This window comes from Megalopta genalis, unplaced genomic scaffold (genome assembly GCF_051020955.1).
Source record: "Megalopta genalis isolate 19385.01 unplaced genomic scaffold, iyMegGena1_principal scaffold0027, whole genome shotgun sequence".
Lineage (NCBI taxonomy): Eukaryota > Metazoa > Arthropoda > Insecta > Hymenoptera > Halictidae > Megalopta > Megalopta genalis.
This window is the reverse complement of record NW_027476097.1, coordinates 1,592,501-1,606,139: the sequence shown is the minus strand read 5'-3', so window position 1 is coordinate 1,606,139 and position 13,639 is coordinate 1,592,501.

Sequence of the window (13,639 nt, the reverse complement as noted above, 5' to 3'; positions counted from 1 at the left end):
AACGAGACCAACGGAAACAACGAGAACAACAAAAGCAACAAGATCAACAAGAACAACAAGAGCAACAAGAGCAACAAGATTAACAAGAACATCAAGAACAACAAGAACAACAAGAACAACAACAACAACAACAAGAACAACAAGAACAAGAAGAACAAGAAGAACAAGAAGAACAAGAAGAACAAGAAGAACAAGAAGAACAAGAAGAACAAGAAGAACAAGAAGAACAAGAAGAACAAGAAGAACAAGAAGAACAAGAAGAACAAGAAGAACAAGAAGAACAAGAAGAACAAGAAGAACAAGAAGAACAAGAAGAACAAGAAGAACAAGAAGAACAAGAAGAACAAGAAGAACAAGAAGAACAAGAAGAACAAGAAGAACAAGAAGAACAAGAAGAACAAGAAGAACAAGAAGAACAAGAAGAACAAGAAGAACAACAGGAACAAGAAGAACAACAAGAACAACAAGAACAACAAGAGCAACAAGATCAACAAGAACAACGAAAACAACGAGAACAACGAGAACAACGGGAACAACGAGACCAACGGAAACAACGAGAACAACAAAAGCAACAAGAGCAACAAGAACAACAAGAGCAACAAGAGCAACACGAGCAACAAGAGCAACAAGAGCAACACGAGCAACAAGAGCAACAAGAACAACAGGAACAACAAGAACAAAAAGAACAAGAACAACAAGAACAACAAGATCAACAACAACAAGAACAACAACAACAAGAACAACAAGACCAACAAGAAGAACAACAAGAACAACAACAAGAACAACAACAAGAACAACAATAAGAACAACAAGAACAACAAGAACAACAGGAACAACAAGAACAACAAGAACAACAACAACAAGAACAACAAGAACAACAAGAACAACAAGAACAAGAAGAACAAGAAGAACAAGAAGAACAAGAAGAACAAGAAGAACAAGAAGAACAAGAAGAACAAGAAGAACAAGAAGATCAAGAAGAACAAGAAGAACAAGAAGAACAAGAAGAACAAGAAGAACAACAAGAACAACAAGAACAACTAGAACAAGAAGAACAAGAAGAACAAGAAGAACAACAAGAACAACTAGAACAACAGGAACAACAGGAACAAGAAGAACAACAGGAACAAGAAGAACAACAAGAACAACAAGAACAACAAGAGCAACAAGATCAACAAGAACAACGAAAACAACGAGAACAACGAGAACAACGGGAACAACGAGACCAACGGAAACAACGAGAACAACAAAAGCAACAAGATCAACAAGAACAACAAGAGCAACAAGAGCAACAAGAAGAACAAGAACAACAAGAGCAACAAGAACAAGAAGAGCAACAAGAACAACAGGAACAACACGAGCAACAAGAGCAACACGAGCAACAAGAACAACAAGAACAACAGGAACAACAGGAACAACAGGAACAACAGGAACAACAGGAACAACAGGAACAACAGGAACAACAGGAACAACAGGAACAACAAGAACAACTAGAACAACAGGAACAAGAAGAACAACAGGAACAAGAAGAACAACAAGAACAACCAGAACAACTAGAACAACAAGAACAACAAGATCAACAAGATCAACAAGAACAACGAAAACAACGAGAACAACGAGAACAACGGGAACAACGAGAGCAACACGAGCAACAAGAGCAACAAGAACAACAGGAACAACAAGAACAACAAGAACAACAAGAACAAGAACAACAAGAACAACAAGATCAACAACAACAAGAACAACAACAACAAGAACAACAAGACCAACAAGAAGAACAACAAGAACAACAAGATCAACAACAACAAGAACAACAACAACAAGAACAACAAGACCAACAAGAAGAACAACAAGAACAACAACAAGAACAACAACAAGAACAACAATAAGAACAACAAGAACAACAAGAACAACAAGAACAACAAGAACAACAAGAACAAGAAGAACAACAAGAACAAGAAGAACAAGAAGAACAAGAAGAACAAGAAGAACAAGAAGAACAAGAAGATCAAGAAGAACAAGAAGAACAAGAAGAACAAGAAGAACAAGAAGAACAAGAAGAACAAGAAGAACAAGAAGAACAAGAAGAACAAGAAGAACAACAAGAACAACAAGAACAACTAGAACAACAGGAACAAGAAGAACAACAGGAACAAGAAGAACAACAAGAACAACAAGAACAACAAGAGCAACAAGAGCAACAAGAACAACGAAAACAACGAGAACAACGAGACCAACGGAAACAACGAGAACAACAAAAGCAACATGATCAACAAGAACAACAAGAGCAACAAGAGCAACAAGAAGAACAAGAACAACAAGAGCAACAAGAGCAACAAGAGCAACAAGAACAACAGGAACAACAAGAACAACAAGAGCAACAAGAACAACAGGAACAACAAGAGCAACAAGAGCAACACGAGCAACAAGAGCAACAAGAACAACAGGAACAACAAGAACAACAAGATCAACAACAACAAGAACAACAACAACAAGAACAACAAGACCAACAAGAAGAACAACAAGAACAACAACAAGAACAACAACAAGAACAACAATAAGAACAACAAGAACAACAAGAACAACAAGAACAACAAGAACAACAAGAACAACAACAACAAGAACAACAAGAACAACAAGAACAAGAAGAACAAGAAGAACAAGAAGAACAAGAAGAACAAGAAGAACAAGAAGAACAAGAAGAACAAGAAGAACAAGAAGAACAAGAAGAACAAGAAGAACAAGAAGAACAAGAAGAACAAGAAGAACAAGAAGAACAACAAGAGCAACAAGAACAACAAGAACAATAAGAGCAACAAGAACAATAAGAGCAACAAGAGCAACAAGAGCAACAAGAACAACAAGAGCAACAAGAGCAACAAGAGCAACAAGAACAACAAGAACAACAGGAACAACAGGAACAACAGGAATAACAGGAACAACAAGAACAACTAGAGCAACAGGAACAACAAGAACAACTAGAACAACAAGAAAAACAAGAACAAGAAGAACAACAAGAACAAGAACAACAAGAACAACAAGAACAACAAGAGCAATAAGATCAACAAGAACAACGAGAACAACGGGAACAACGGGAACAACGAGAACAACCAGAACAAGGAGAACAACAGGAACAACAGGAACAACAGGAACAACGAGAACAACAGGAACAACGAGAACAACAGGAACAACGAGAACAACGGGAACAACAAGAACAACAAGAACAACAAGAACAACAAGAACAACCAGATCAACAAGAACTACCAGAACAACGAGAACAACGAGAACAACCAGAACAACGAGAACAACGGGAACAACGGGAACAACGAGACCAACGGAAACAACGAGAAAAACAAAAGCAACAGGATCAACAAGAACAACAAGAGCAACAAGAGCAACAAGAGCAACAAGAACAACAAGAGCAACACAAGCAACACAAGCAACAAGAGCAACAAGAACAACAAGAGCAACAAGAGCAACAAGAACAACAAGAACAAGAAGAACAAGAAGAACAAGAAGAACAAGAAGAACAAGAAGAACAAGAAGAACAAGAAGAACAAGAAGAACAAGAAGAACAAGAAGAACAAGAAGAACAAGAAGAATAACAAGAACAACAAGAACAACAGGAACAACAGGAACAACTGGAACAACAGGAACAACAAGAACAACTGGAACAACAGGAACAACAGGAACAACAGGAACAACTGGAACAACAGGAACAACAAGAACAACAAGAACAACAGGAACAACAGGAACAACAGGAACAACAGGAACAACAGGAACAACAGGAACAACAGGAACAACAGGAACAACAAGAACAACTAGAACAACAGGAACAACAAGAACAAATAGAACAAGAAGAACAAAAAGAACAAGAAGAACAACAAGAACAAGAACAACAAGAACAACAACAACAAGAAGAACAAGAAGAACAACAAGAAGAACAAGAAGAACAACAAGAACAACAACAACAACAACAACAACAAGAACAACAAGAACAACAAGAACAACAAGAACAACAAGAACAACAAGAACAACAACAACATGAACAACAAGAACAACAAGAACAAGAACAAGAAGAACAACAAGAAAAACAAGAGCTGCAAGAACAAGAAGAGCAAGAAGAACAAGAAGAACAAGAAGAACAAGAAGAACAAGAAGAACAAGAAGAACAAGAAGAACAAGAAGAACAAGAAGAACAACACGAACAACACGAACAACACGAACAACACGAACAACACGAACAACAAGAACAACAAGAACAAGAAGAACAAGAAGAACATCAAGTACAACAAGATCAACAAGAACAACAGCAACATGAACAACAAGAACAACAAGATCAACAAGATCAACAAGAACAACAAGAACAGGTACAACAAGAACAACAAGAACAACAAGAACAACAAGAACAACAAGAACAACAAGAACAACAAGAACAACAAGAACAACAAGAACAACAAGAACAACAAGAACAACAAGAACAACAAGAACAACAAGAACAACAAGAACAACAAGAACAACAAGAACAACAAGAACAACAAGAACAACAAGAACAACAAGAACAACAAGAACAACAAGAACAACAAGAACAACAAGAACAACAAGAACAACAAGAACAACAAGAACAACAAGAACAACAAGAACAACAAGAACAACAAGATCAACAAGATCAACAAGAACAACAAGAACAACAAGAACAGGTACAACAAGAACAACAAGAACAACAAGAACAAGAAGAACAACAAGAACAACAAGAACAACAAGAACAACAAGAACAACAAGAACAACAAGAACAACAAGAACAACAAGAACAACAAGAACAACAAGAACAACAAGAACAACAAGAACAACAAGAACAACAAGAACAACCAGAGCAACAAGAACAACAAGAACAACAAGAACAACAAGAACAACAAGAACAACAAGAACCTACCAGAGCAGCAAGAACAACAAGAACAACAAGAACAACAAGAACAACAAGAACAACAAGAACAACAAGAACAACAAGAACAACAAGAACAACCAGAGCAACAAGAACAACAAGAACAACAAGAACAACAAGAACAACAAGAACAACAAGAACAACCAGAGCAACAAGAACAACAAGAACAACAAGAACAACAAGAACAACAAGAACAACAAGAACAACAAGAACAACAAGAACAACAAGAACAACAAGAACAACAAGAACAACAAGAACAACATGAACAACAAGAACAACAAGAACAACAAGAACAACAAGAACTACAAGAACAACAAGAACAACAAGAACAACAAGAACAACAAGAACAACAAGATCAACAAGAACAACAAGAACAACAAGAACAACAAGAACAACAAGAACAACAAGAACAACAAGAACAACAAGAACAACAAGAACAACAAGAACAACAAGAACAACAAGAACAACAAGAACAACAAGAACAACAAGAACAACAAGAACAACAAGAACAACCAGAGCAACAAGAACAACAAGAACAACAAGAACAACAAGAACAATAACAACATGAACAACAAGAACAACAAGAACAAGAACAACAAGAACAACAAGAAAAACAAGAGCTGCAAGAACAAGAAGAGCAAGAAGAACAAGAAGAACAAGAAGAACAAGAAGAACAAGAAGAACAAGAAGAACAAGAAGAACAAGAAGAACAAGAAGAACAACACGAACAACACGAACAACACGAACAACAAGAACAACAAGAACAAGAAGAACAAGAAGAACATCAAGTACAACAAGATCAACAAGAACAACAGCAACATGAACAACAAGAACAACAAGATCAACAAGATCAACAAGAACAACAAGAACAGGTACAACAAGAACAACAAGAACAACAAGAACAACAAGAACAACAAGAACAACAAGAACAACAAGAACAACAAGAACAACAAGAACAACAAGAACAACAAGAACAACAAGAACAACAAGAACAACAAGAACAACAAGAACAACAAGAACAACAAGAACAACAAGAACAACAAGAACAACAAGAACAACAAGAACAACAAGAACAACAAGAACAACAAGAACAACAAGATCAACAAGATCAACAAGATCAACAAGAACAACAAGAACAGGTACAACAAGAACAACAAGAACAACAAGAACAACAAGAACAACAAGAACAACAAGAACAACAAGAACAACAAGAACAACAAGAACAACAAGAACAACAAGAACAACAAGAACAACAAGAACAACAAGAACAACAAGAACAACAAGAACAACAAGAACAACAAGAACAACAAGAACAACAAGAACAACAAGAACAACAAGAACAACAAGAACAACAAGAACAACAAGAACAACAAGAGCAATAAGATCAACAAGAACAACGAGAACAACGGGAACAACGGGAACAACGAGAACAACCAGAACAAGGAGAACAACAGGAACAACAGGAACAACAGGAACAACGAGAACAACAGGAACAACGAGAACAACAGGAACAACGAGAACAACGGGAACAACAAGAACAACAAGAACAACAAGAACAACAAGAACAACCAGATCAACAAGAACTACCAGAACAACGAGAACAACGAGAACAACCAGAACAACGAGAACAACGGGAACAACGGGAACAACGAGACCAACGGAAACAACGAGAAAAACAAAAGCAACAGGATCAACAAGAACAACAAGAGCAACAAGAGCAACAAGAGCAACAAGAACAACAAGAGCAACACAAGCAACACAAGCAACAAGAGCAACAAGAACAACAAGAGCAACAAGAGCAACAAGAACAACAAGAACAAGAAGAACAAGAAGAACAAGAAGAACAAGAAGAACAAGAAGAACAAGAAGAACAAGAAGAACAAGAAGAACAAGAAGAACAAGAAGAACAACACGAACAACACGAACAACACGAACAACACGAACAACAAGAACAACAAGAACAAGAAGAACAAGAAGAACATCAAGTACAACAAGATCAACAAGAACAACAGCAACATGAACAACAAGAACAACAAGATCAACAAGATCAACAAGAACAACAAGAACAGGTACAACAAGAACAACAAGAACAACAAGAACAACAAGAACAACAAGAACAACAAGAACAACAAGAACAACAAGAACAACAAGAACAACAAGAACAACAAGAACAACAAGAACAACAAGAACAACAAGAACAACAAGAACAACAAGAACAACAAGAACAACAAGAACAACAAGAACAACAAGAACAACAAGAACAACAAGAACAACAAGAACAAGAAGAACAACAAGAACAACAAGAACAACAAGTACAACAAGATCAACAAGAACAACAGCAACATGAACAACAAGAACAACAAGATCAACAAGATCAACAAGAACAACAAGAACAGGTACAACAAGAACAACAAGAACAACAAGAACAACAAGAACAACAAGAACAACAAGAACAACAAGAACAACAAGAACAACAAGAACAACAAGAACAACAAGAACAACAAGAACAACAAGAACAACAAGAACAACAAGAACAACAAGAACAACAAGAACAACAAGAACAACAAGAACAACAAGAACAACAAGAACAACAAGAACAACAAGAACAACAAGAACAACAAGAACAACAAGAACAACAAGAACAACAAGATCAACAAGATCAACAAGAACAACAAGAACAGGTACAACAAGAACAACAAGAACAACAAGAACAACAAGAACAACAAGAACAACAAGAACAACAAGAACAACAAGAACAACAAGAACAACAAGAACAACAAGAACAACAAGAACAACAAGAACAACAAGAACAACAAGAACAACAAGAACAACAAGAACAACAAGAACAACAAGAACAACCAGAGCAACAAGAACAACAAGAACAAGAAGAACAACAAGAACAAGAACAACAACAACAACAACAACAAGAAGAACAAGAAGAACAACAACAAGAACAACTAGAACAAGAAGAACAAGAAGAACAAGAAGAACAACAAGAACAACTAGAACAACAGGAACAACAGGAACAAGAAGAACAACAGGAACAAGAAGAACAACAAGAACAACAAGAACAACAAGAGCAACAAGATCAACAAGAACAACGAAAACAACGAGAACAACGAGAACAACGGGAACAACGAGACCAACGGAAACAACGAGAACAACAAAAGCAACAAGATCAACAAGAACAACAAGAGCAACAAGAGCAACAAGAAGAACAAGAACAACAAGAGCAACAAGAACAAGAAGAGCAACAAGAACAACAGGAACAACACGAGCAACAAGAGCAACACGAGCAACAAGAACAACAAGAACAACAGGAACAACAGGAACAACAGGAACAACAGGAACAACAGGAACAACAGGAACAACAGGAACAACAGGAACAACAGGAACAACAAGAACAACTAGAACAACAGGAACAAGAAGAACAACAGGAACAAGAAGAACAACAAGAACAACCAGAACAACTAGAACAACAAGAACAACAAGATCAACAAGATCAACAAGAACAACGAAAACAACGAGAACAACGAGAACAACGGGAACAACGAGAGCAACACGAGCAACAAGAGCAACAAGAACAACAGGAACAACAAGAACAACAAGAACAACAAGAACAAGAACAACAAGAACAACAAGATCAACAACAACAAGAACAACAACAACAAGAACAACAAGACCAACAAGAAGAACAACAAGAACAACAAGATCAACAACAACAAGAACAACAACAACAAGAACAACAAGACCAACAAGAAGAACAACAAGAACAACAACAAGAACAACAACAAGAACAACAATAAGAACAACAAGAACAACAAGAACAACAAGAACAACAAGAACAACAAGAACAAGAAGAACAACAAGAACAAGAAGAACAAGAAGAACAAGAAGAACAAGAAGAACAAGAAGAACAAGAAGATCAAGAAGAACAAGAAGAACAAGAAGAACAAGAAGAACAAGAAGAACAAGAAGAACAAGAAGAACAAGAAGAACAAGAAGAACAAGAAGAACAACAAGAACAACAAGAACAACTAGAACAACAGGAACAAGAAGAACAACAGGAACAAGAAGAACAACAAGAACAACAAGAACAACAAGAGCAACAAGAGCAACAAGAACAACGAAAACAACGAGAACAACGAGACCAACGGAAACAACGAGAACAACAAAAGCAACATGATCAACAAGAACAACAAGAGCAACAAGAGCAACAAGAAGAACAAGAACAACAAGAGCAACAAGAGCAACAAGAGCAACAAGAACAACAGGAACAACAAGAACAACAAGAGCAACAAGAACAACAGGAACAACAAGAGCAACAAGAGCAACACGAGCAACAAGAGCAACAAGAACAACAGGAACAACAAGAACAACAAGATCAACAACAACAAGAACAACAACAACAAGAACAACAAGACCAACAAGAAGAACAACAAGAACAACAACAAGAACAACAACAAGAACAACAATAAGAACAACAAGAACAACAAGAACAACAAGAACAACAAGAACAACAAGAACAACAACAACAAGAACAACAAGAACAAGAAGAACAAGAAGAACAAGAAGAACAAGAAGAACAAGAAGAACAAGAAGAACAAGAAGAACAAGAAGAACAAGAAGAACAAGAAGAACAAGAAGAACAAGAAGAACAAGAAGAACAAGAAGAACAAGAAGAACAAGAAGAACAACAAGAGCAACAAGAACAACAAGAACAATAAGAGCAACAAGAACAATAAGAGCAACAAGAGCAACAAGAGCAACAAGAACAACAAGAGCAACAAGAGCAACAAGAGCAACAAGAACAACAAGAACAACAGGAACAACAGGAACAACAGGAATAACAGGAACAACAAGAACAACTAGAGCAACAGGAACAACAAGAACAACTAGAACAACAAGAAAAACAAGAACAAGAAGAACAACAAGAACAAGAACAACAAGAACAACAAGAACAACAAGAGCAATAAGATCAACAAGAACAACGAGAACAACGGGAACAACGGGAACAACGAGAACAACCAGAACAAGGAGAACAACAGGAACAACAGGAACAACAGGAACAACGAGAACAACAGGAACAACGAGAACAACAGGAACAACGAGAACAACGGGAACAACAAGAACAACAAGAACAACAAGAACAACAAGAACAACCAGATCAACAAGAACTACCAGAACAACGAGAACAACGAGAACAACCAGAACAACGAGAACAACGGGAACAACGGGAACAACGAGACCAACGGAAACAACGAGAAAAACAAAAGCAACAGGATCAACAAGAACAACAAGAGCAACAAGAGCAACAAGAGCAACAAGAACAACAAGAGCAACACAAGCAACACAAGCAACAAGAGCAACAAGAACAACAAGAGCAACAAGAGCAACAAGAACAACAAGAACAAGAAGAACAAGAAGAACAAGAAGAACAAGAAGAACAAGAAGAACAAGAAGAACAAGAAGAACAAGAAGAACAAGAAGAACAAGAAGAACAAGAAGAACAAGAAGAATAACAAGAACAACAAGAACAACAGGAACAACAGGAACAACTGGAACAACAGGAACAACAAGAACAACTGGAACAACAGGAACAACAGGAACAACAGGAACAACTGGAACAACAGGAACAACAAGAACAACAAGAACAACAGGAACAACAGGAACAACAGGAACAACAGGAACAACAGGAACAACAGGAACAACAGGAACAACAGGAACAACAAGAACAACTAGAACAACAGGAACAACAAGAACAAATAGAACAAGAAGAACAAAAAGAACAAGAAGAACAACAAGAACAAGAACAACAAGAACAACAACAACAAGAAGAACAAGAAGAACAACAAGAAGAACAACAACAACAACAACAACAAGAACAACAAGAACAACAAGAACAACAAGAACAACAAGAACAACAAGAACAACAACAACATGAACAACAAGAACAACAAGAACAAGAACAAGAAGAACAACAAGAAAAACAAGAGCTGCAAGAACAAGAAGAGCAAGAAGAACAAGAAGAACAAGAAGAACAAGAAGAACAAGAAGAACAAGAAGAACAAGAAGAACAAGAAGAACAAGAAGAACAACACGAACAACACGAACAACACGAACAACACGAACAACACGAACAACAAGAACAACAAGAACAAGAAGAACAAGAAGAACATCAAGTACAACAAGATCAACAAGAACAACAGCAACATGAACAACAAGAACAACAAGATCAACAAGATCAACAAGAACAACAAGAACAGGTACAACAAGAACAACAAGAACAACAAGAACAACAAGAACAACAAGAACAACAAGAACAACAAGAACAACAAGAACAACAAGAACAACAAGAACAACAAGAACAACAAGAACAACAAGAACAACAAGAACAACAAGAACAACAAGAACAACAAGAACAACAAGAACAACAAGAACAACAAGAACAACAAGAACAACAAGAACAACAAGAACAACAAGAACAACAAGAACAACAAGAACAACAAGAACAACAAGAACAACAAGAACAACAAGATCAACAAGATCAACAAGAACAACAAGAACAGGTACAACAAGAACAACAAGAACAACAAGAAGAACAAGAAGAACAAGAACAACAAGAAGAACAAGAAGAACAAGAAGAACAAGAAGAACAAGAAGAACAAGAAGAACAAGAAGAACAAGAAGAACAAGAAGAACAAGAAGAACAAGAAGTGCAAGAAGAACAAGAAGAACAAGAAGAACAAGAAGAACAAGAAGAACAAGAAGAACAAGAAGAATAACAAGTACAACAAGAACAACAGGAACAACAGGAACAACTGGAACAACAGGAACAACAGGAACAACAAGAACAACAAGAACAACAAGAACAACAAGAGCAATAAGATCAACAAGAACAACGAGAACAACGGGAACAACGGGAACAACGAGAACAACCAGAACAAGGAGAACAACAGGAACAACAGGAACAACAGGAACAACGAGAACAACAGGAACAACGAGAACAACAGGAACAACGAGAACAACGGGAACAACAAGAACAACAAGAACAACAAGAACAACAAGAACAACCAGATCAACAAGAACTACCAGAACAACGAGAACAACGAGAACAACCAGAACAACGAGAACAACGGGAACAACGGGAACTACGAGACCAACGGAAACAACGAGAAAAACAAAAGCAACAGGATCAACAAGAACAACAAGAGCAACAAGAGCAACAAGAGCAACAAGAACAACAAGAGCAACACAAGCAACACAAGCAACAAGAGCAACAAGAACAACAAGAGCAACAAGAGCAACAAGAACAACAAGAACAAGAAGAACAAGAAGAACAAGAAGAACAAGAAGAACAAGAAGAACAAGAAGAACAAGAAGAACAAGAAGAACAAGAAGAACAACACGAACAACACGAACAACACGAACAACACGAACAACAAGAACAACAAGAACAAGAAGAACAAGAAGAACATCAAGTACAACAAGATCAACAAGAACAACAGCAACATGAACAACAAGAACAACAAGATCAACAAGATCAACAAGAACAACAAGAACAGGTACAACAAGAACAACAAGAACAACAAGAACAACAAGAACAACAAGAACAACAAGAACAACAAGAACAACAAGAACAACAAGAACAACAAGAACAACAAGAACAACAAGAACAACAAGAACAACAAGAACAACAAGAACAACAAGAACAACAAGAACAACAAGAACAACAAGAACAACAAGAACAACAAGAACAACAAGAACAACAAGAACAACAAGAACAACAAGAACAACAAGAACAACAAGAACAACAAGAACAACAAGAACAACAAGAACAACAAGAACAACAAGAACAACAAGAACAACAAGAACAACAAGAACAACAAGAACAACAAGAACAACAAGAACAACAAGAACAACAAGATCAACAAGAACAACAAGAACAACAAGAACAGGTACAACAAGAACAACAAGAACAACAAGAACAAGAAGAACAACAAGAACAACAAGAACAACAAGAACAACAAGAACAACAAGAACAACAAGAACAACAAGAACAACAAGAACAACAAGAACAACAAGAACAACAAGAACAACAAGAACAACAAGAACAACAAGAACAACCAGAGCAACAAGAACAACAAGAACAACAAGAACAACAAGAACAACAAGAACAACAAGAACCTACCAGAGCAACAAGAACAACAAGAACAACAAGAACAACAAGAACAACAAGAACAACAAGAACAACAAGAACAACAAGAACAACAAGAACAACCAGAGCAACAAGAACAACAAGAACAACAAGAACAACAAGAACAACAAGAACAACAAGAACAACCAGAGCAACAAGAACAACAAGAACAACAAGAACAACAAGAACAACAAGAACAACAAGAACAACAAGAACAACAAGAACAACAAGAACAACAAGAACAACAAGAACAACAAGAACAACATGAACAACAAGAACAACAAGAACAACAAGAACAACAAGAACTACAAGAACAACAAGAACAACAAGAACAACAAGAACAACAAGAACAACAAGATCAACAAGAACAACAAGAACAACAAGAACAACAAGAACAACAAGAACAACAAGAACAACAAGAACAACAAGAACAACAAGAACAACAAGAACAACAAGAACAACAAGAACAACAAGAACAACAAGAACAACAAGAACAACAA